Raw genomic sequence first — 21,130 nt, 5'->3', positions numbered from 1 at the left:
ATTGTATATGTGATACACGGAAATAACCACCAGTGATTGTATATGTGATACAGGGGAATAACCACCAGCGATTGTATATGTGATACAGGGGAATAACCACCAGCGACTGTATATGTGATACGGGGGAATACCCACCAGCGACTGTATATGTGATACGGGGGAATAACCACCAGCGACTGTATATGTGATACACGGAAATAACCACCAGTGACTATATATGATACAGGGGAATAACCACCAGTGACTGTATATGTGATACGGGGGAATAACCACCAGCGACTGTATATGTGATACACAGAAATAACCACCAGTGACTGTATATGTGATACAGGGGAATAACCACCAGTGATTGTATATGTGATACAGGGGAATAACCACCAGTGATTGTATATGTGATACACGGAAATAACCACCAGTGATTGTATATGTGATACACGGAAATAACCACCAGTGATTGTATATGTGATACAGGGGAATAACCACCAGCGATTGTATATGTGATACAGGGGAATAACCACCAGCGACTGTATATGTGATACGGGGGAATACCCACCAGCGACTGTATATGTGATACGGGGGAATAACCACCAGCGATTGTATATGTGATACGGGGGAATAACCACCAGCGATTGTATATGTGATACGGGGGAATAACCACCAGCGATTGTATATGTGATACGGGGGAATTACCACCAGCGACTGTATATGTGATACGGGGGAATTACCACCAGCGACTGTATATGTGATACGGGGGAATAACCACCAGCGACTGTATATGTGAGACGGGGGAATAACCACCAGCGACTGTATATGTGATACAGGGGAATTACCACCAGTGACTGTATATGTGATACGGGGGAATAACCACCAGCGACTGTATATGTGATACAGGGGAATAACCACCAGCGACTATATATGTGATACGGGGGAATAAAGACCTGTGACTGTATATGTGATATGGGGGAATAACCACCAGTGACTGTATATGTGATATGGGGTAATTACCACCAGTGACTGTATATGTGACACAGAGGAATAACCACCAGTGACTGTATAAATGATACAGGGCAATAACTACCAGCGACTGTATATGTGATACAGGGGAATAACCACCAGTGACTGTATATGTGATATGAGGGAATAACCAGCAGCGACTGTATATGTGATACGAGGGAATAACCAGCAGCGACTGTATATGTAATACGAGGGAATAACCACCAGCGACTGTATATGTGAAATGGGGGAATAACCACCAGTGACTGTATCACTGACCTGGTCGAAGGGTGTTGTGGACTCGGGGCTTCTTCCGGTGACAGGGAAGAGGAACCGCTACTGGGTCGCAATAGAGATGGCCGGATGTAGGTCTTCTTCATACAGGATGAAGACGGTAAGCAGGAAGCACGGAGGAATGATGAAGGTCTCCTGAAAAACAAGACTAGTGAAAGTGCTGAGTGCTGAGGTACAGAGATGCTGGTATTATTGAGGTGCTGAAGGCACTGAGGTGCTGAGACACCGAGGTACTGAGGTGTTGGAGTTCTGTGATACTAAGGTGCAGAGGCTCCGAGGTGCTGAGGTTCTATGGTGCTGAGGCACCGGAGTGCTGAGGAACAGAGGCACCGAGGTGCCGAGGTACTGAGGTGCTGATGGCGCTCAGGCGCCTTGGTGGCACGGAGGTGCGTGATAGCGCTCGGGCGCTTGGAGGCACGGAAGTGCGTGATGGCGCTCGGGCGCTTGGAGGCACGGAGGTGCGTGATGGCGCTCGGGCGCTTGGAGGCACGGAGGTGCGTGATGGTGCTCGGGCGCTTGGAGGCACGGAGGTGCGTGATGGCGCTCGGGCGCTTGGAGGCACGGAAGTGCGTGATGGCGCTCGGGCGCTTGGAGGCACGGAAGTGCGTGATGGCGCTCGGGCGCTTGGAGGCACGGAGGTGCGTGATGGCGCTCGGGCGCTTGGAGGCACGGAGGTGCGTGATGGCGCTCGGGCGCTTGGAGGCACGGAGGTGCGTGGAGACACTGGAGACACTGGGACACTGGAGACACTGGAGACACTGGGACACTGGAGACACAGCGGAAAATAGGAACAAGGGAGCTCTGGAAATCACTGCTTCTGACAAGCAGAACGATGATACACAGGCGCCGGCTCCCTGCTCGGCGTCTGGCTTTGAACCTCCCGCCTTGGTCTGATTGGCGGAGCGGGCAGATGACGTCAGCCCCGCTCCGCCTACCTAATCTAAAGCAGCATGGCGGCGCCCTCGCTCCGGGAGCCGCCGGAGAGACCCGCCGACCCGACGCCGGACCCCCGAGGCCGCCGGAGGGGAGAGACGCCAGGCCATCCAGGACACCCGCAGCGGTAAGCGCGGCCGCCGCTGCCCGCGGGGTGTGACAGTACCCCCTCCTCCAGGAGTGGCCCCTGGACACTTTCCGGGTTTAGTTGGATGTCTGGAATGGAAGATTCGAACCAGTCGGGGAGCCATTACCTCAGTAGCATTGATCCAACTTCTCTCTTCAGGACCATAACCTTTCCATTCTACCAAGTACTGTAATTTCTTATGAAAATAACGAGAGTCAAGAATAGCTTTGATTTCAAATTCTGTCCCAGCTTCAGACACAGTAGTAGTTGGCCTAGGAGATGCTGAGTGGAACCGATTTAGAATGAGGGGGCGGAGGAGAGAGACGTGGAAGGAGTTTGGAATTCGAAGGTGGGAAGGCAACTCCAATTTGCAAACGACCGGGTTCAAGACTTGCCGCACTGAGAAAGGACCAATGAACCTTGGGGCAAATTTCATGGTGGGTACTTTCAAACGAAGATTGCGGGTAGAGAGCCATACCTTGTCACCAACCTTATATTGAGGAGCTGCTCGTCGTTTCCTATCCGCAAAGAATTTATAGCGACCGGAAACCCTCTTAAGATTGGCATGAACTCGGCTCCAAATTTGAGTGAAATGTCGAAGAGTTGAGGCTGCAGCAGGAACTTCTTCTGGAGGACAAATGGGCAACTCCGGAACTTGGGGATGAAATCCATAATTAATAAAGAATGGAGACTCACCAGTAGAAGAATGATAAAAATGGTTGTGGGCAAACTCAGCCCACGGCAACAACTCCACCCAGTTATCTTGAGAAGGGGAAAGGTAAATACGGAGAAAAGTCTCTAGATCCTGATTGACGCGTTCAGTTTGCCCATTAGTCTGTGGATGGTAAGCAGAAGAGAATTTGAGCTTAATTTGTAGAGTTGAACAGAGGGCTCTCCAGAATCTCGCTGTAAACTGTACTCCCCGATCTGAGACTATTTCCAGAGGTAACCCGTGCAGGCGGAAATGCTCTTGGATAAATAACAGGGCCAACTTGGAAGCGGAGGGTAATCCGGTCAACGGAATAAAATGTGCCATCTTAGAGAATCGGTCAATGATCACCCAAATGGTGTTATGACCCTTAGAGAGCAGTAATTCAGTAACAAAGTCCATCGAGATAAGAGTCCAAGGCCTTTTAGGAATGGACAAAGGATGCAACAAACCCGTAGGCGGCAGACGTGGAGTTTTGTGCTGAGCACATTGAGGACACGAATTGACATACTCTTGAACATCTTTTTTCATAGTGTCCCACCAGTATGATCTTCGCAGAAATTCCCACATTTTCTGAATTCCCGGATGACCAGAAAACTTAGAAGTGTGTGCCCACTGCAACAGTCTCGGTCGAAATTTAACTGGTACCGACATTCTTCCCGGAGGAGGGCCCAACCTAGTGGGAGCTGCAGAAATAGAGATGGGACTGAGGATTAATGCCTTCCCCATAGTATTCTCCTCATCGGAAGCCATCACTGAACGGGATAGGGCATCCACCTTGGTATTTAGAATTCCAGCCCGATACTTGATGATAAAGGAAAATCTGGTAAAGAAGAGCGCCCATCTCGCCTGACGGGGGTTCAAACATTGGGCCGTCTTTAGATACAGTAAATTCTTGTGGTCCGTAAAAATTGTAATTAAGTGTTTAGCACCCTCCAGAAGATACCTCCATTCTTCCAACGCAGATTTAATTGCCAGTAGCTCTTTGTCTCCGATGGTGTAATTTAGTTCAGCAGGGGAGAACTTGCGAGAATGAAACCCACACGGATGCAACTTCCCATCTGAGGCGTATTGCGAGAGTACAGCACCTATGCCTACCGTGGAAGCATCAACCTCCAAAAAGAATGGTTTTAGGAAATCTGGCTGCTGAAGTACGGGAGCAGATATAAAGGCGGTCTTCAACTGTTTGAACGCTGCTATTGCTTCAGAAGGCCAATTGCTTGGGTCAGCCCCTTTTTTAGTCAAAGCCGTAATAGGTGCCACGATGGTAGAGAAACCTCTTATAAATTTCCGATAATAATTTGCGAATCCTAGAAATCGTTGCACTGCTTTTAAGGAAAGAGGTTGAGTCCAATCCCGGATGGCCGAAAGTTTCTCCGGATCCATACGCAATTCAGTTCCAGAAATAATGTAGCCCAAAAATGAAATAGAAGGAACCTCAAAGGTGCACTTGGAGATCTTGCCATAAAGATGATTCTTGCGCAACCGATGGAGTACTTCCTTAACTTGTAGTCGGTGCTCAGAAAGATTCTTAGAAAAAATCAAAATGTCATCCAAATAGACTACTACATTCAGATACAACATATCCCGAAAGACTTCATTAATGAATCCTTGAAAGACAGCGGGGGCGTTGCTGAGGCCAAATGGCATTACCAGGTACTCATAATGCCCATCTCTCGTATTGAAAGCCGTCTTCCACTCATCTCCTTGACGAATACGTATCAAGTTGTATGCTCCTCTTAAGTCAAGCTTAGTAAATACTCGAGCTCCACGCACTCTATCGAAAAGCTCTGTGATGAGCGGCAGAGGATACTTGTTTTTAATGGTGACTTCATTTAAACCACGATAGTCGATGCATGGTCTCAGCCCTCCATCTTTTTTCTTTACAAAGAAGAAGCCAGCTCCCGCTGGAGAAGTGGAGGGACGGATGAAGCCCTTCTGCAGATTCGACTTAATGTACTCAGACATAGCTTGTGTCTCTGGAACCGACAAAGGATAAGTGCGACCTCGAGGCGGTATTTTCCCAGGAATGAGCTCAATGGGACAGTCCCAAGCCCTATGCGGAGGTAATTTATCAGCCGCCTGTTCCGAGAAGACATCCAAAAACTCTCGATAAGCCTCAGGAACTAACTCCACGTCCAACTTGGCCGACGCACGGAGTGGAACGACAGGAGTAAGACAATTCAATCGGCAGAAAGGACTCCAAGAAATTATTTGTGTCGACCCCCAGTCGACATGAGGGTTGTGTAGCCTGAGCCAGGGAAAACCCAAAACGAGATCATGAGACATTTCCTGAATAACTAGAAACTTCAGTTGTTCATGATGTAAAGCTCCCACTTGTAGCTGAATTGACTCAGACTGACTCGTAATCAAGGCGTTAGGAATTTGAACCCCGTTAATGGCTGTAATAGTAATAGGTCGTTCGACCAACTGTAATTTCAAACCCAAACTCTGGGCGCAGGAAAGAGAAATAAAATTCCCCGCAGCACCTGAATCCAAAAGAGCCATAACGGTCTTGACTTTTGTTTTAGTAGACAAAGATACTGAGAGTAAACAGTCCACTTCTGAAGAAGATTGAGAAACCACACCCAGCTTGACTTCCCCGGAACAGGCTAGGATTGCCCGTTTCCCGGGCGAGCTTTGCAAGACTTGAGGAAGTGATCCGCGGCTCCACAGTAGAGGCAAAGTTTGTTCTCACGCCGACGCTGTCGCTCCTCTGGAGACAGTCGAGACCGATTAATCTGCATGGGTTCGTCTGGAGCTGTCGTAACCGATGGTTTAGACGGAGGAGCCCGGAATCTGCACCGATCAGACCGAGAACGTTCGCCAACTCGTTCCTGCATGCGGAGATCCACTTTCACACAGAGCGAGATCAACTGTTCCAAGGAATCTGGCAAATCTCTTGTAATCAATTCGTCTTTAAGACGGTCGGACAGCCCGTTCCAGAAAGCGGCCCGTAAGGCATCATTATCCCAGCGCAATTCGGAAGCTATGGTCTGAAAATGAATCACATACTGACCCACTGAACGAGAGCCTTGTCGAACTCTAAGAAGATCTGAAGAGGCAGCGGCCGTTCTGCCAGGCTCATCAAAGATCCGGCGGAAAGATGAGATGAAATTAGTGTAGTTGGAAACCAAAGGATCAGATCGCTCCCATAAAGGAGACACCCATTCCAACGCTGAACCCTCAAGCAAGGAAATAATGTATGCTACTTTGGATCGATCCGTGGGAAAATTGTGTGCGAGGAGTTCAAACTGCACCTCGCACTGGTTAAGAAAACCACGGCAATTCTTCGGGTTGCCGTTGTAGCGAGAGGGAGTGGGAAGCTGAAGGCGTGACCTGGTACCGGACACTGCGTGAGCATTAACAGGAACGACTGCCGGAGTGGGTACTGGAGCTGGAACTGGAACTACTGAAGCCAGGGAAACCTGAATTTGATCCAACCTGCCGGATAGCTCTTGGAGATACCGCATCACCTGGTTTTGCGCCGCTTCCTGACTCTGTACACGGGAAACCAGATCTTGGATGGCACTTGCTTCTGGGTTCCGATTCCCCGGGTCCATGTGGCCTGTGTATACTATCACTGACCTGGTCGAAGGGTGTTGTGGACTCGGGGCTTCTTCCGGTGACAGGGAAGAGGAACCGCTACTGGGTCGCAATAGAGATGGCCGGATGTAGGTCTTCTTCATACAGGATGAAGACGGTAAGCAGGAAGCACGGAGGAATGATGAAGGTCTCCTGAAAAACAAGACTAGTGAAAGTGCTGAGTGCTGAGGTACAGAGATGCTGGTATTATTGAGGTGCTGAAGGCACTGAGGTGCTGAGACACCGAGGTACTGAGGTGTTGGAGTTCTGTGATACTAAGGTGCAGAGGCTCCGAGGTGCTGAGGTTCTATGGTGCTGAGGCACCGGAGTGCTGAGGAACAGAGGCACTGAGGTGCCGAGGTACTGAGGTGCTGATGGCGCTCAGGCGCCTTGGTGGCACGGAGGTGCGTGATAGCGCTCGGGCGCTTGGAGGCACGGAAGTGCGTGATGGCGCTCGGGCGCTTGGAGGCACGGAGGTGCGTGATGGCGCTCAGGCGCTTGGAGGCACGGAGGTGCGTGATGGCGCTCGGGCGCTTGGAGGCACGGAGGTGCGTGATGGCGCTCGGGCGCTTGGAGGCACGGAAGTGCGTGATGGCGCTCGGGCGCTTGGAGGCACGGAAGTGCGTGATGGCGCTCGGGCGCTTGGAGGCACGGAGGTGCGTGATGGCGCTCGGGCGCTTGGAGGCACGGAGGTGCGTGATGGCGCTCGGGCGCTTGGAGGCACGGAGGTGCGTGGAGACACTGGAGACACTGGGACACTGGAGACACTGGAGACACTGGGACACTGGAGACACTGGAGACACTGGAGACACAGCGGAAAATAGGAACAAGGGAGCTCTGGAAATCACTGCTTCTGACAAGCAGAACGATGATACACAGGCGCCGGCTCCCTGCTCGGCGTCTGGCTTTGAACCTCCCGCCTTGGTCTGATTGGCGGAGCGGGCAGATGACGTCAGCCCCGCTCCGCCTACCTAATCTAAAGCAGCATGGCGGCGCCCTCGCTCCGGGAGCCGCCGGAGAGACCCGCCGACCCGACGCCGGACCCCCGAGGCCGCCGGAGGGGAGAGACGCCAGGCCATCCAGGACACCCGCAGCGGTAAGCGCGGCCGCCGCTGCCCGCGGGGTGTGACAGACTGTATATGTGATACAGGAGAATAACCACCAGTGACTGTATGTGATATGGGGGAATAACCACAAGTGACTGTATATATAATAGGGGGAATAACCACCAGTGACTGTATATGTGATACAGTGGAATAACCACCAGTGACTGTTTATGTGAAATAGGGGAATAACCACCAGTGACTGTATATGTGATACAGGGGAATAACCACCAGCGACTGTATATGTGATATGGGGGAATAACCACCAGTGACTGTATATGTAATATGGGGGAACAACCACCAATGACTGTATATGTAATACGGGGGAACAACCACCAGCGACTGTATATGTGATAAGGAGAAATAACCACCAGTGACTGTATATGTGAAATGGGGGAGTAACCACCAGTGACTGTATATGTGATATAGGAGAATAACCACCAGCGACTGTATATGTGAAATGGGGGAATTACCACCAGTTACTGTATATGTGATACAGGAGAATAACCACCAGTGACTGTATATGTGATATGGGGGAATAACCACCAGTGGCTGTATATGTTATACGGGGAATAAACACCAGTGACTGTATATGTGATACAGGGGAATAACCACCAGTGACTGTATATGTGATATGGGGGAATAACTACCAGTGACTGTATATGTGATATGGGGGAATAACTACCAGTGACTGCATATGTAATACGGAGGAACAATCACCAGCGACTGTATATGTGATACTGGGGGAATAACCACCAGTGACTGTATATGTGATAAGGAGGAATAACCACCAGTGACTGTATATGTGATACAGGGGAATAACCACCAGTGACTGTATATGTGATACAGGGGAATAACCACCAGTGACTGTATATGTGATACAGGGGAATAACCACCAGTGACTGTATATATGATACTGGGGAATAACCACCAGCGACTGTATATGTGATACAGGGGAATAACCACCAGTGACTGTATATGTGATACAGGGGAATAACCACCAGTGACTGTATATGTGATACAGAGGAATAACCACCAGTGACTGTATATATGATACAGGGGAATAACCACCAGCGACTGTATATGTGATACACGGAAATAACCACCAGTGACTGTATATATGATACAGGGGAATAACCACCAGTGACTGTATATGTGATACGGGGGAATAACCACCAGCGACTGTATATGTGATACACAGAAATAACCACCAGTGACTCTATATGTGATACAGGGGAATAACCACCAGTGATTGTATATGTGATACACGGAAATAACCACCAGTGATTGTATATGTGATACACGGAAATAACCACCAGTGATTGTATATGTGATACAGGGGAATAACCACCAGTGACTGTATATGTGATACAGGGGAATAACCACCAGTGACTGTATATGTTATATGTTCCTCCATGTTATTAACCCTGATGTATCATTGACCAGAGTCCAGCACCGATTGGTTAAGAGGAACTGTCTGGCTCTGGGTGTCCCCTGGGTTCTGGGCAAGTAGATACTTCTCCGGCTGGGTCCACAGGTTATCCACAGGATAACATTGGGATATGATGGAGCATCAGTGGATTGGCATCAAATCAATCACGAGCTTTGTGGCCTCCCAGGATGCACCGGGCTCGTCCATGTAATCCCGCCCACGACTCAGTCAAATCAGTTTTTTGTTTGGTGCTGCAGGAGTCGGACCACGGTCACAGGGCTGCTGTGTTTGGCAGCCCTAAGCTTTCATTTTGATTTATTTTTATAGTCTTACTATGTTTTTTGAGTGATCTTTCCTAACAGCGTCTCACACGCATATTGGAAAGAGTCGCTCCAACAACTCTCCGCTGGGTCGCAACAACGCTTACCCACGGTACAAGTGCTGTCTCGACGGGCGTCTGTGTCGGATGTTACTAGCAGGTCCAGCAGACGTTACCAGGCTGTGGCCGGAGCACTGGGAGAAGGTAAGGAATTGGTTCCGCTTAGAGGGGGAATATGGACACAGCCGCACTGATTTGGGAGGAGACTACCAAACAGTAGCTGGCGCGCCATCACCATGGGTACTCCAGCGCTAGGCTTTAGGGATCATAAGGCGCCAGGATTAGTTTGAGGCCGCGATCCCTAGGGTTGATGTCAGCAGTTGGGAGTCAGGCGCTCTCCTGGTCGCCCCTCCCCTAGTTCATGACCAGTTACCATGTGTCTCCCGCCATGAACTGATTGCCTCACTTCCATCTCAGACGCTACCACGAGGGGACTCGGTCGCAGAATAGGCCGCTGCGTCTGTATACACTAAGGTTTACCGCTAAGAGACTGGGTCGCAGACATGAGCGTCGGTGGCAAGGTAAAACAAAAGGTAAAAATGAGTTTAAGTAAACCCAGCACAATAAGTTTGGTAAAACAAGGAAGCAGTGGGCAACTAGAGGGCCAACTTCCAAACCAGAACAGAAACCATCAGCCTGAGGGTGCGGGCCTCCACTTGGGGGACTCCAAGGTAGGGGGCCGTCTTCTTCAGTTTGCACACATATGGCAGCGGTCGACAACAGACGCTTGGGTGAAAGAAGTGGTATCTCGGGGTTATGTTTTCCCATTCAAAAAGCAGCCTCCTCGAAGGTTTTTTTGTACCAGCCCGTCTCACATAGAGACGAGGGCCAGGGCACTGCAAGAAGTAGTTCACAAATTGCTGCAGTCAGTAGTAATTGTCCCAGTACCTCCGGAACAACGGTGGAAGGGGTTTTACTCCAACCTATTTTTGGTCCAGAAGCCAAATGGGTAGTTTCGACCCATCCTCAATCTCAAAATGTTAAACAAATACATTTGGGTACCAAGGTTCCACATGGAGACATTTCGCTCCATAGTTTTGGCCATGGAAACAGGGGATTACATGGTATCTCTGGATATACAGGATGCTTACCTGCATGTGCCTATAGCCTTGTCTCATCAGGGTTACCTCAGGTTTGCTATCCTCCAGCAACATTTTCAGTTTCAGGCCTTACCCTTTGGGTTGGCCACAGCCCCCAGAGTATGTACCAAGATCGTGGTGGTTATGGCAGCTTATCTCCGCAAACAGGGGATAAGGATTTTTCCATACCTCGACGATCTTTTAATCCTGGCACAATCCCAGGAATTGCTCTTGAGCCATCTCCAACAGACGATAACTTGTCTACAGAAGCATGGATGGCTCATAAATTGGGCAAAGTCGTCTCTGATTCCGTCACAATGGATGATTCACTTGGGAGCTGTATTGGATTCAGGTCTGCAGAAAATAATTTTACCTGTGGAAAAGATATCCAAGGTGCAGTTAATGACTCAGGAATTGTTGCACAGTCAAACAATATCAGTTCACACGACAATGCGAGTGATGGGGTTGATGGTGTCAACATTCGACATGGTGGAATATGCACAATTCCACTCAAGACCTTTGCAACATCTGATTCTGACCAGATGGAATGGAGTACATCAGACGATAAAAAAACAAAGGATGGTACTTCCAGTAAAGGTAAAAAGGTTGTTAGCCTGGTGGCTACAGACTTCTCATCTAGACAAGGGGAGACCCTTTTGGATATCAGATTGGGAGATCCTGACAACGGATGCCAGTCTTCAGGGCTGGGGAGCAGTGTCCGGAAAAATATGGTTCCAGGGACAATGGACCAAAGAGTAAAGTTGCCTGTCAATACATTTGTTGGAACTACGTGCCATATACATGGCACTGATTCAGGCAAAGGACATTCTGCAAGGAAAACCAGTCCAAATCCGCTCGGACAATGCAACGGCAGTAGCGTACCTCAACCATCGGGGAGGAACTCGCAGCCAAAGAGCAATGAAGGAGGTAAGTCACATACTAAAATGGGCAGAACTCCATCTTCCAGCATTGTCCGCAGTGTTCGTTCCAGGAGTCCTAAACTGGGAAGCGGACTTTCTCATCGGCACACCATTCAAGAAACCAAATGGGCTCTACACCCGGAAGTATTTCAGATGCTAGTAGACAAGTGGGGGTTGCCAGAGATAGACCTCATGGCGTCCCGTCTGAACCACAAAGTTCCGGCATACGGGTCAAGAACAAAAGACCCCGGAGCGATCCTGGTGAACGCACTGTCAGTGAAATGGGACTTTCATCTGGCTTATCTGTTTCCTCCAATCTCCCTGCTACCCATGGTGGTGAGGAAAATAAACAAGCAAAGGGTGCCGTGATTGTAATAGCTTCGGCATGGCCCAGAGGGCATTGGTACATAGATCCGCAGAGGATGTCGTGGGATGCGCCAATTCTGCTCCCTCAACATCCAGATCTACTAATGCAGGGTCCCTGTTGTCACAGGCATCTGGATTGGCTGTCTCTGACGGCGTGGCTGTTGAAACCTCTATCCTAAAATCGAGGTTTTTCACAACAGGTAATTCAAACTATGCTCAGAGCAAGGAAACCCTCCTCAGCTCGCGTTTATCACCGAATATGGCGAACCTATATTCATTGCTGCAGTGAAGAAATATGGATCCAAAATCTTTCAGAGTATCCAGAATCTTAGATTTCCTTCAGGCAGGAATGGATAAGGGTTTGAAGGTGGCTTCCTTGAGAGTTCAAGTTGCAGCAATGACTGTATGGTTTCAAAATAAAATTGCTACTTTACAGGATGTGCGTACTTTTTTCCAGGGAATGCTGCGCATTCAACCACCTTTTGTTCCTCCTGCAGTGCCGTGGGATTTAAGTCTGGTTCTCAAAGCCCTTCAAGGGGCTCCATTTGAACCACTTAAAAAAGTGGATATTAAATGGTTAACAGCTAAAGTACTCTTCAGTGGCGTAAGTTTGACCCAGTTGCCCGGAGGCAAGGAAAATATTGGTGCCCCCCTATATATATATATACACACACACACACACACACACACACACACACACACACACACACACACTTGCTCCTGCATAGCAAGCCTGAAGATTCTAACTATATGAAGCTACTACAAAACCGTTGCAACTAGGCAGATCTATGTAAGGGTCCAGCCACACACTACATAGATCTGTTTAGTCACTTCCAATGCTGATTATTTCTCTGACAATTAATTTGCAAGTGTCATATCCAGGATTAGAACCCACAACCTATTACACTGGAAGCATGCACCTTACTGATGGAGATATGCGCTCTTGCACAGGAAGTATGAGAATTCTAACTCTATGAAGTTACTTGTAATTGTCAGAGAAATAACTTCATATAGTTAGAATTCTCATGCTTCCTTTATAGGAGCAAATAGCTTCATCAGTAAGTTGTCTGCTTCCAGTGTATCTATAATAAAGAGGGTGTGATTTGTAATGTGTAGTGGCTAGTGGGGAAGTCGACTACAGAAGAGATACCGGCTGCTGTCAATTAACTTAATTGATTAATGTCACTGAACACATAGAACAGGAGGAGAGGTGCCCCCCTTCAAAGCAGGAGCCCGGCGGCAGCTGACTCCATTGCCTCCCAGAGTTCTGCCTCTGGTACTCTTCCTACTGACTATGGCATCAGCTAGAAGAGTATCAGATTTAGGAGCACTATCGTGTAAGTCTCCTTTTCTGAGTTTTTATCCAGATAAAGCAGTTCTCAGAACTAAGTCTGGTTATCTTCCAAAGGTGGTGTCGAAGTTTCACCTTAATGAAGAAATTGTAGTCCCGGCTTTTCAGGTATCAGGACTGTCTGCGGGAGAAGCGTCGCTGGACGTGGTCCGGGCATTAAAAATCTACATAGATCGTACCAGTGCCATCAGAAAGACAGATTCTCTCTTCATTCTCTATGGATTTCATAAGAGGGTATGGCCTGCTACTAAACAGACGCTAGCAAGATGGCTTCGAATGACGATTTCAGAAGCTTACTCTCGAGCTGATCTCCCTGTTCCGGCTAATGTCTCTGCCTACTCTACGCGTAAGGTAGGTCCTTCATGGGCAGCACAACATGGTGCTTCAGCAGAACAGATATGTAAGGCAGCCACATGGTCTTCCATTAACACATTCATTAGACATTATGCCTTGGATACCTTTGCCTCTCATGACGCTGAATTCGGGCGAAAGGTTCTCCTGTCCAATCAGGAGCGTCCCCACCACTAAACATTTGCTTTGGGAAATCCCAATGTTATCCTGTGGATAACCTGTGGACCCAGCCGGAGAAATATACGTTATGGTAAGAACTTACCGTTGATTACGGTATTTCTCCTATGTCCACAGGTTTCCACAGGGATCCCACCCTGACGCACCTGATTTGAGAATCTTTATACTCCCTAACTTCTTCCCTCTTGCGTGGAAGGGTATGCATGTGTGTTCTTCTCGCCTGAATAGGGTTCTACATAATGCTCCTGCCTAAATGCTTTGGAAACAACTGATTTGACTGAGTCGGTGGGCGGGATTATATGGATGAGCCCGGTGCATCCTGGGAGGCCTGAATGCTTGTGATCGTTTGGTGCCAATCCGCTGACGCTCCATCATATCCCAATGTTATCCTGTGAAAACCTGTGGACATAGGAGAAATACCGTTATCAACGGTAAGTTCTTACCATAACGTATATATCCACAGGTCCAACTCATCAGCTGGGGCCACTAGATGTATTTGTGAAGCCATTGTGACTGAATTACATATGAAGTGCATGTAGCAGGGCCCGCTGCAGTGACTGTCACTTATCCATGTAATAATATGTATGCACTAACACAGCTGCAACACGCATTACATGCACAGAACTCTTGTGTGCTAGCAATAAACACATATGTGGGGGTTACTTGACGGTCCCGGCTGGTTTGGCAGTGGCTGCAAGGGATTCTGGGATACACGCCTCTTCTGTACACTCCTTGAGGAGAGTCTCCCACACTCCGGACCCTGCAGAGATTCCTCCGGCAGCCTGTCATACATGACAGAGAGGATAATATTCTACTGTATGGTTTTATACAGATAAACCCTCTGGTCACGTCCCACTCGCACTTATTCACTATCACGGCTGCTGGTGGCAGAGATTTCTCACACACAATTACCTTCAGATTAATGAATGTTAATGATCACTAGGTGAGTCATCGTGCCCTAGGGGCGCTCATCACACCGTCGTAATGGGCTACGCCCCCTTAACCCTTGCACGCCCTTATGGCGTGCAATATTTGTATTATATGGATTATTACCTCCAATCACGGACAAAGGGCCTAAATTCAGACCTGATCGCTCGCTAGCTATTTTTTGCAGTGCTGCGATCAGATAGTTGCCGCCTATAGTGGGGTGTATTTTAGCTGTGCAAGTGTGCGATCGCATGTGCAGCCGAGCGGTACAAAAAATATTTGTGCAGTTTCTGAGTAGGTATGGGGGAGGGGTCCGGAGCCACAGCGGGTGGTGGAGGGGCGGGTGCAGTAGTGCCGCGGGTGGGGGAGGGGTCTGGAGCCACCGCGGGTGGTGTAAGCGGGGTGTGGGGGTGCCGCGGATGGGGCCCGGAGGTACTGTGAGTGGGGGAGGGGTGGGTAATGCTTCTCCTGCTTCTCCTCCTGGAAGCAGCTAGGCTGCTGTCCTCCCTTTGGCAGTGGTTCTCCCGGAGACTCTCACAGCAGCCAGTCACTATTGTTAGCGCCGGTGTCCCAACGCACCGCATTACAGGGAAGAAGATGCACTCAATAAACTACAGCTCCCAGCAGCCCTGAGGTCCGGAATGCTTTGGCGCTAAGGGCTGCTGGGAGCTGTAGTTTATTTGGTGCGTCTACTTCCCTGTAATGCGGCGCGTTGGGACACCGGCTCTGACCATAGTGACTGGCTGGCAGAACTGACTGACTGGCTGAATCAATGTAAAAGGTGAGAATGCAGTGCAGTGTCAGTGACCCTGCACACCCACTGCACTGCACAGCACTGTCACCTTTTACATTGATTCAGCGTCCAGTCATTACCCTCCGCGATATCACCCACTCTATCCGTTACATTAGCCATCTCGGGGCTTCCAGGCCGGCAGCCCAGGTGCTGTGTTGCGTAGTCACGGCCTCTGGGGATCTGGGCGCGGCTGTGGCGGGGAGGCACTTCTGTGACATCACGCGCAGAGGAGGCTCCGGGGCTCAGAGAGTATGCGGCGCAGGGAGGGCTATGAAAGCCTTCCGCTGCGCCGCTGTCATACACATCTATGCCGGTGGCCGCAGCAGCTTTTGTTCCACCTGCGGCGCGGCTAGGGAGTGGGGATTGTTGATGCCGGAGGGGGCAGGCGGACTGGCAGCAGGACATAGGACGCTGCAGTAAAAGGATTGTTTCCCTATTTACAGTGCAGAGACTTGCTGCACATGCAGTGGCATACCCTCCAGCTGCACCTTTTTGCCAGGTACAGGACCTTTTTTTTATGGTCTGTACCGATTTTTGACTCTCCAAACTTCCATTGAAAGTATAGGAAAAGGGGCGCGGACATGTCCCTTTACCCATGGTCACGCCCCCTTTTCGAATTTGAAGCGATTTTTATGTGTACATTTTTGGAGGGTGTGTTGCTGCAGATGCAGTGGGCCTATTTTGGGGTGTGGGCCTGGAGCTGCAGCTCCATCAGCCCCATTGTTAATCCTGCTCTGGGAACACACAGCAGGCAAAGGGCAGAGCTTCCCATTGGATGTAACCTGTGTGGGAGGGTGTTTCTCGCCCAATCAGCTGTGGACTGGGTGTGATAGACCTGCTGCTAACCCAATGAGAGCTCCTAGCCACGCCCAGCGTTATCCACACAGGCACAGAGTCACAGATCTGGGCAATTATATAGGAGATTATTGCTGTTATCTTTTCCTGACTGAGGTATGAACCCCCCAGGTGTCACTCACGCCCTCACCAGGTGGTCCAGCTTTCCAGGGTACGTGGGTTTCGTCAATGAACGTCTGGCGATCCACATATATGTGTCTGTTCCCTTATGCAGGAAACCATTCACGTGCACCCCATATCGGGACACCCCAAGGAGAGCTGGAAATGGGGGGAGAACAGGTGAATATTCAGAGATGCAGCAACAGAGATGGATACAGGGAGAGTCTCTGGCAGAGATGCAGCAACAGAGATGGATACAGGGAGAGTCTCTGGCAGAGATGCAGCAACAGAGATGGATACAGGGAGAGTCTCTGGCAGAGATGCAGCGACAGAGATGGATACAGGGAGAGTCTCTGGCAGAGATGCAGCGACAGAGATGGATACAGGGAGAGTCTCTGGCAGAGATGCAGCGACAGAGATGGATACAGGGAGAGTTTTTGGTAGGGATGCAGCGACAGAGATGGATACAGGGAGAGTCTCTGGCAGAGATGCAGCGACAGAGATGGATACAGGGAGAGTCTAGCAGAGATGCAGCGACAGAGATGGATACAGGGAGAGTCTCTGGCAGAGATGCAGCGACAGAGGTGGATACAGGGAGAGTGTCTGGCAGAGATGCAGCGACAGAGATGGATACAGGGAGAGTCTCTGGCAGAGATGCAGCGACAGAGATGGATACAGGGAGAGTCTGGCAGAGATGCAGCGACAGAGATGGATACAGGGAGAGTCTCTGGCAGAGATGCAGCGACAGAGATGGATACAGGGAGAGTTTTTGGCAGAGATGCAGCGACAGAGATGGATACAGGGAGAGTCTCTGGCAGAGATGCAGCAACAGAGATGGATACAGGGAGAGTGGCAGAGATGCAGCGACAGAGATGGATACAGGGAGAGTCTCTGGCAGAGATGCAGCGATAGTGATAGATATAGGGAGAGTCTGGCAGAGATGCAGCGACAGACGGATATAAGGAGAGTCTATGGCAGAGATGCAGCGACAGAGATGGATACAGGGAGAGTCTCTGGCAGAGATGCAGTGACAGATGGATACAGGGAGAGTCTCCTGCAGAGATGCAGCGACAGAGATGGATACAGGGAGAGTCTCTGGCAGAGATGCAGCGACAGAGATGGATACAGGGAGAGTGGCAGAGATGCAGTGACAGAGATGGATACAGGGAGAGTTTCTGGCAGAGATGCAGCGACAGAGATGGATACAGGGAGAGTCTCTGGCAGAGATACAGCGACAGAGATGGATACAGGGAGAGTCTCTGGCAGAGATGCAGCGACAGAGATGGATACAGGGAGAGTCTCTGGCAGAAATGCAGCGACAGAGATGGATACAGGGAGAGTCTCTGGCAGAGATGCAGCGACAGAGATGGATACAGGGAGAGTCTGGCAGAGATGCAGCGACAGAGATGGATACAGGGAGAGTCTCTGGCAGAGATGCTGCAACAGAGATGGATACAGGGAGAGTGGCAGAGATGCAGCAACAGAGATGGATACAGGGAGAATCTCTGGCAGAGATGAAGCAACAGAGATGGATACAGGGAGTGTCACTGGCAGAGATGCAGCAACAGATGGATACAGGGAGAGTCTCTGGCAGAGCTACAGCGAAAGAGATGGATACAGGGAGAGTCTCTGGCAAAGATGCAGCAACAGAGGTGGATACAGGGAGAGTTTTTGGCAGAGATGCAGCGACAGAGATGGATACAGGGAGAGTCTCTGGCAGAGATGCAGCAACAGAGATGGATACAGGGAGAGTGGCAGAGATACAGCGACAGAGATGGATACAGGGAGAGTCTCTGGCAGAGATGCAGCGATAGTGATAGATATAGGGAGAGTCTGGCAGAGATGCAGCGACAGACGGATATAAGGAGAGTCTATGGCAGAGATGCAGCGACAGAGATGGATACAGGAAGAGTCTCTGGCAGAGATGCAGTGACAGATGGATACAGGGAGAGTCTCCTGCAGAGATGCAGCGACAGAGATGGATACAGGGAGTGTCTTTGGCAGTGATGCAGTGCAGAGCTGGATACAGGGAGAGTGGCAGAGATGCAGCGACAGAGATGGATACAGGGAGTGTCTTTGGCAGTGATGCAGTGCAGAGCTGGATACAGGGAGAGTCTCTGGCAGAGATGCAGCGACAGAGATGGATACAGGGAGAGTCTCTGGCAGAGATGCAGCGATAGTGATAGATATAGGGAGAGTCTGGCAGAGATGCAGCGACAGACGGATATAAGGAGAGTCTATGGCAGAGATGCAGCGACAGAGATGGATACAGGGAGAGTCTCTGGCAGAGATGCAGTGACAGATGGATACAGGGAGAGTCTCCTGCAGAGATGCAGCGACAGAGATGGATACTTGGAGTGTCACTGGCAGAGATGCAGCGACAGAGATGGATATAGGGAGAATCTCTGGCAGAGATGCAGCGACAGAGATGGATACAGGTAGAGTCTCTGGCAGAGATGCAGTGCAGAGATGGATACAGGGAGAGTCTCTGGCAGAGATGCAGCTATAGAGATGGATACAGGGAGAGTTTTTGGCAGAGATGCAGCGACAGAGATGGATACAAGGAGAGTCTCTAGATGCAGCGACAGAGATGGATACAGGGAGAGTCTCTGGCAGAGATGCAGCGACAGAGATGGATACAGGGAGAGTCTCTGGCAGAGATGCAGCGACAGAGATGGATACAGGGAGAGTTTTTGGCAGAGATGCATTGACAGAGATGGATACAGGGAGAGTCTCTGGCAGAGATGCAGCAACAGATATGGATACAGGGAGAGTGGCAGAGATGCAGCGACAGAGATGGATACAGGGAGAGTCTCTAGATGCAGCGACAGAGATGGATACAGGGAGAGTGGCAGATATGCAGCGACAGAGATGGATACAGGGAGAATCTGGCAGAGATGAAGCAACAGAGATGGACACAGGGAGAGTCTATGGCAGAGATGCAGCAACAGAGATGGATAAAGGGAGAGTCACTGGCAGAGATGCAGTGACAGAGATGGATACAGGGAGTGTCACTGGCAGAGATGCAGCGACAGATGGATACAGGGAGAGTCTCTGGCAAAGATGCAGCGACAGAGATGGATACAGGGAGAGTCTCTGGCAAAGATGCAGCGACAGAGATGGATACAGGGAGAGTCTCTGGCAGAGATGCAGCGATAGTGATAGATATAGGGAGAGTCTGGCAGAGATGCAGCGACAGACGGATATAAGGAGAGTCTATGGCAGAGATGCAGCGACAGAGATGGATACAGGGAGAGTCTCTGGCAGTGATGCAGTGACAGATGGATTCAGGGAGAGTCTCCTGCAGAGATGCAGCGACAGCGATGGATACTTGGAGTGTCACTAGCAGAGATGCAGCGACAGAGATGGATACAGGGAGTGTCTTTGGCAGTGATGCAGTGCAGAGATGGATACAGGGAGAGTTTTGGGCAGAGATGCAGCGACAGATGGATACAGGAAGAGTTTTTGGCAGAGATGCAGCAACAGAGAAGGTTACAGGGAGAGCCTCTGGAAGAGATGCAGCGACAGAGATGGATATAGGTGGTCATTCCGAGTTGATCACTAGCTGCATTTGTTTGCAGCACAGCGATCAGGCTAAAAAACGGCAGTTCTATGCATGCACAACGAATGATGCAGTTTTACACAGTGTCTAGCGATGCATTTCAGTCGCACTGGTTGCCGCAGAGTGATTGACATGAAGTGGGCGTTTCTGGGTGGCAACTGACCGTTTTCAGGGAGTGTTCGGAAAAATGCAGGCGTGCCAGGGAAAATGCAGGCGTGGCAGGGCGAACGCTGGGCGGGTATGTGACGTGAAATCCGGAACTGAACAGTCTGAAGTAATCGCAAGCGCTGAGTAGGTTTTGAGCTACTCTGAAACGACACATTTTTTTTTGCAGGTGGTCTGCGATAAAAACGTTCACACTTCTGCTAAGCTAAAATACACTCCCAGTGGGCGGAGGCATAGCGTTTGCACGGCTGCAAAAAACCTGCTAGCGAGCGATCAACTCAGAATGACCCCAATAGGGAGAGTCTCTGGCAGAGATGCAGCGACAGAGATGGATACAGGGAGTCTCTGGCAGAGATGCAGCGACAGAAATGGATACAGGGAGAGTGTCTGGCAGAGATGCAGCGATAGTGATAGATACAGGGAGAGTCTCTGGCAGAGATGCAGTTACAGAGATGGATACAGGGAGAGTCTCTGGCAGAGATGCAGCGACAGAGATGGATACAGGGAGAGTCTCTGGCAGAGATGCAGTTACAGAGATGGATACAGGGAGAGTCTCTGGCAGAGATGCAGTTACAGAGATGGATACAGGGAGTGTCACTGGCAGAGATGCAGCGACAGAGATGGATACAGGGAGTGTCACTGGCAGAGATGCAGTGACAGAGATGGATAGTGGATACAGGCCAGGGTGAGTCTTTGGCAGAGATGCAGCGACAGAGATTGATACAGGGAGAGTCTCTGGCAGAGATGCAGTGACAGGGATGGATACAGGGAGAGTCTCTGGCAGAGATGAAGCGACAGAGATGTATACAGGGAGAGTCTCTGGCAGAGATGAAGCGACAGAGATGTATACAGGGAGAGTCTCTGGCAGAGATGCAGCGACAGAGATGGATACAGGGAGAGTCTTTGGCAGAGATGCAGCGACAGAGATGG

General features: G+C 50.0%; 1 pseudogene; it reads right to left on the bottom strand.

Annotated features, from left to right (window-relative positions):
• The window catches only part of LOC134989128 (uncharacterized), a 76,835-nt pseudogene that overhangs the window by 11,563 nt on the left and 44,142 nt on the right, over positions 1-21,130 (bottom strand).

The sequence above is a fragment of the Pseudophryne corroboree genome, chromosome 2 (genome assembly GCF_028390025.1).
Source record: "Pseudophryne corroboree isolate aPseCor3 chromosome 2, aPseCor3.hap2, whole genome shotgun sequence".
NCBI lineage: Eukaryota > Metazoa > Chordata > Amphibia > Anura > Myobatrachidae > Pseudophryne > Pseudophryne corroboree.
Note: the sequence above shows the minus strand (reverse complement) of the source record. Positions and strands in the feature narration are given on the sequence as shown.